Source organism: Entelurus aequoreus, linkage group LG17 (assembly GCF_033978785.1).
Source record: "Entelurus aequoreus isolate RoL-2023_Sb linkage group LG17, RoL_Eaeq_v1.1, whole genome shotgun sequence".
Lineage (NCBI taxonomy): Eukaryota > Metazoa > Chordata > Actinopteri > Syngnathiformes > Syngnathidae > Entelurus > Entelurus aequoreus.
In genome coordinates this window covers 28173376-28176880 of record NC_084747.1, presented here as the reverse complement: position 1 = coordinate 28176880, position 3505 = coordinate 28173376, and the positions used below count along the sequence as shown (strand labels likewise).

General features: G+C 40.9%; 1 long non-coding RNA gene across 1 annotated transcript in view; it reads right to left on the bottom strand.

Moving 5' to 3' along the window:
* Positions 1-2673, bottom strand: part of LOC133631981 (uncharacterized) — a 7951-nt gene extending 5278 nt beyond the window's left edge. Inside the window, exon 1 of the long non-coding RNA XR_009821635.1 lies at positions 2644-2673. This is a non-coding gene — a long non-coding RNA (uncharacterized LOC133631981). The remainder of the gene's footprint in view (positions 1-2643) is intronic.
* Between the last annotated feature and the right edge of the window lie 832 nt (positions 2674-3505).

Sequence of the window (3505 nt, the reverse complement as noted above, 5' to 3'; positions counted from 1 at the left end):
ATCCACACGCAATTCCTTCAGGAATTGCCTCATCTAGTTTTATAATATGTATAAATAATATAAGTAATCTGGCATATGGTTTGATTATGAATACGTCAATCCAATCAAAATAAAACCTTTAAAGTCTGTGATTGACACTTTGTTGTGTGTGTTGTGTTGTTGACGTCTGAACTGACTTCTGTTCCTTGAAAGAAATGAAAAAAAAAAGTTGCAAAGTACCACTGATAGTCACACACACACTAGGTGTGGTGAAAATACCCTCTGCATTTGACACATCCCCATGTTCACACCCTGGGAGGTGAGGGGAGCAGTGAGCAGCAGCGGTGGCCGCGCTCGGGAATCATTTTGGTGATTTAACCCCATGCGTCGAATACTAGTTTCATATTGCAGCAAGTTTATTTATCCTTTTACCTGAAAGTAGACACTAGATGGCAGTAAAATCACATACTTTGCAGAGCTTATTGTCAAATGACTGTACTCACTACTGCCTCCAGTCTAATACCAAACCAAATGATCTTTATAAACCGGCATTTAATGTCGTGAGAACTGTACAACATACAAAATATAGTTTTAAAATACATAACACAATATAATTCTCATAGACAACATAAAACATGGATTTACCACTCAAATAACTTTCGACTTGTACTTTTCTAGCACACACATACACTATATTGCCAAAAGTATTTGGCCACTCATCCAAATTATCAGAATCAGGTGTCCTAATCACTTGGAGGAATTATGGTGTGGGGTTGTTTTTCAGGAGTTGGGCTTGGCCCCTTAGTTCCAGTGAAAGGGACTTTGAATGCTCCAGGATACCAAAACATTTTGGACAATTCCATGCTCCCAATCTTGTGGGAACAGTTTGGAGCGGGCCCCTTCCTCTTCCAACATGACTGTGCACCAGTGCACAAAGGAAGGTCCATAGAGACATGGATGACAGAGTCTGGTGTGGATGAACTTGACTGGCCTGCACAGAGTCCTGACAGAACACCTTTGGGATGAATTAGAACGGAGACTGAGAGCCAACATCAGTGTGTGACCTCACCAATGTGCTTTTGGAAGAATGGTGGAAAATTCCTATAAACACACTCCGCAACCTTGTGGACAGCCTTCCCAGAAGAGTTGAAGCTGTAGTAGCTGCAAAGGTGGACCGACATCATATTGAACCCTATGGGTTAGGAATGGGATGGCACTTCAAGTTCATATGTGAGTCAAGGCAGGTGGCCAAATACTTTTGGCAATATAGAGTATTTATCCTTTTACCGCGCATACATAAAAGTAGACACTAGATGGCAGTAAAAGCACATGCTTTGCAGAGCTTATTGTGCCCTGATGTGGGATCTGAGCCGAGGATGTCGTTGTGGCTTGAGCAAGCCCTTTGAGACACTTGTGATTTAGTGCTATATAATTTATATAGCACTAAATCACAATTATCAATCAATCAAAGTTTATTTATTGATATATAAATAAACTTTGATTGATTGATTGTCGAATTACTGTACTCGCTACTCCCTCCAGTCAAATACCAAACCAAATTATCCTTATATAGAGCAGTGGCGTGCGGTGAGGTTAATGTCTGGTGAGGCACGACTGCATCATCACAGTCAAATTTAAAAACATTTGAACCTGCAGTGCAGGTGTACTTAATGTTGTGTCCCTGCGGTCGTTCGCGGCTCCTGCAGCGCGAGCATTGTTGTTTTTGCACTTTTTGGCTTCATGTTAAGTGACTTTTTTTGGGTGGATTCGGTCTTGCACGTGGAGGGTTTGGGTGTGGGCTTTGGTTGGTGTGGCCGCGGTGCTCCCGTCGGGCGGTGCATTCTGCGGCGGAGCTGCTTGGCACCGGGAGGCGGGGTTACGAGACGAGCCTCACACAGTGTGTCTCCGCAGCAGATTTATGATCACTCAGCACTAAAAATACGTTACACACATACAGTTGTTGACAAAATACACTGTACATTATATACCTCAGCTAACTAAACTATGGAAATGTATAATATAATTCATATAGCAATACAGTCTCACTGCACAGCAGGCCAGCAGTTAGCCGAGTCGCAATCCATGGTGAGGCACAAGTGCCTCAACTGGCTGCTGATCACCGCACCGTCTCTTCTCAGTATTTGAACGGCAAATGTGAAAATAAAAATAAAAATAATCTAAAACTGGTGAAGTTAAATGGAAAATAACTTTAGTATAATCACTGGATACACATAACAATTTAATTAATTTTTTTTTCTTTCCATGATGGCAGGTGAGGCCGTGCCTCCCCTGCCTCTAGTGACGGCACGCCACTGATATAGAGCAGGCAATTAATGACGTGAGAACTGTACAAAATACAAAATACAGTTTCAAAATACATAATAACACAATATAATTCTCATAGAGAACATAAAACATGCGTTTACCACTCAAATAACTTTCGACTTGTCCTTCTATAGCACACATATTTGCCATATAGGCCTGCTAACGTGCTAGCAGGCTAACTACTAGCACGCTAACGTTTATCATAATAACCTTGAAAAAGCATCAAGTTGAAATCACAGAGTACACTGGAAATTGTGATGTATCATGTTGTATGCTCGCATGTTCGAAATAAACTCAAACTCAAACTCAAACAAAAAAAAAGGATTGTTTTTGGGTTACCTCATTCCAGTGACGTGCTGTCAGGGGAGGAAAATGAGGCAGTGCCTCATCTTGCCACCAGGGGGTGTAAAAGGCTTAACCATGAGATGTTAAAAAACAAAGTAATAAAATAAAATAGGTTTGAATATTTCTCTTTTGCTCTATGCTCTCTGTGTGATTTTGGTGTGGTTTCTGTATATTTTTGATCATTTTTCATGGTCAAAATCGCGGAAATTCCGTGTTTCCTGATGAAAATAACTCTGCCAACGGAAGAAGTAGAAGAAGAAAACAACAGACGACAGGTGCTGTACGCTTCCCACAAACTGTGACGCTTTTTCGCCCTCAAAATGGAGGATTTGATTTCATGGACAGAAAATAACTTGTTCATTTCAAAAGGATTGGTATACTGGAAAAGAATGGCTTTGTGGCTGTGCCACAAAAACAAAGAACGTCTTTATTGCTTTCCCCTGCCTTTTATTATCAACGAAACAACAAAGCTACTCCAGCTCCAGCTGGTGCTGATTGATTGATTGATTGATTGATTGATTGAGATTTTTATTAGTAGATTGCACAGTGAAGTACATATTCCGTACAATTGACCACTAAATGGTACAACACCCCAATAAGTTTTTCACCTTGTTTAATCCATTCATGGTAAACTAACTATGCTTGGAACGACGGCGTCCGTGGAAAGGTGGTTTTCTACATGGAAAAGAATGGAAACGTGCCGACGGAATGGGACTGACCGAGGACGACTTTCTTCCCTGGCAATGATCTCAATTGAGAAAGAGAGACTTTTTAAAACTCCAAAGAAAAAGGAGGACTTCTACAACAAAGTCATAGAGATCTTCGTCCGGAAGGAAAGGCGACTGGACTTCATTTA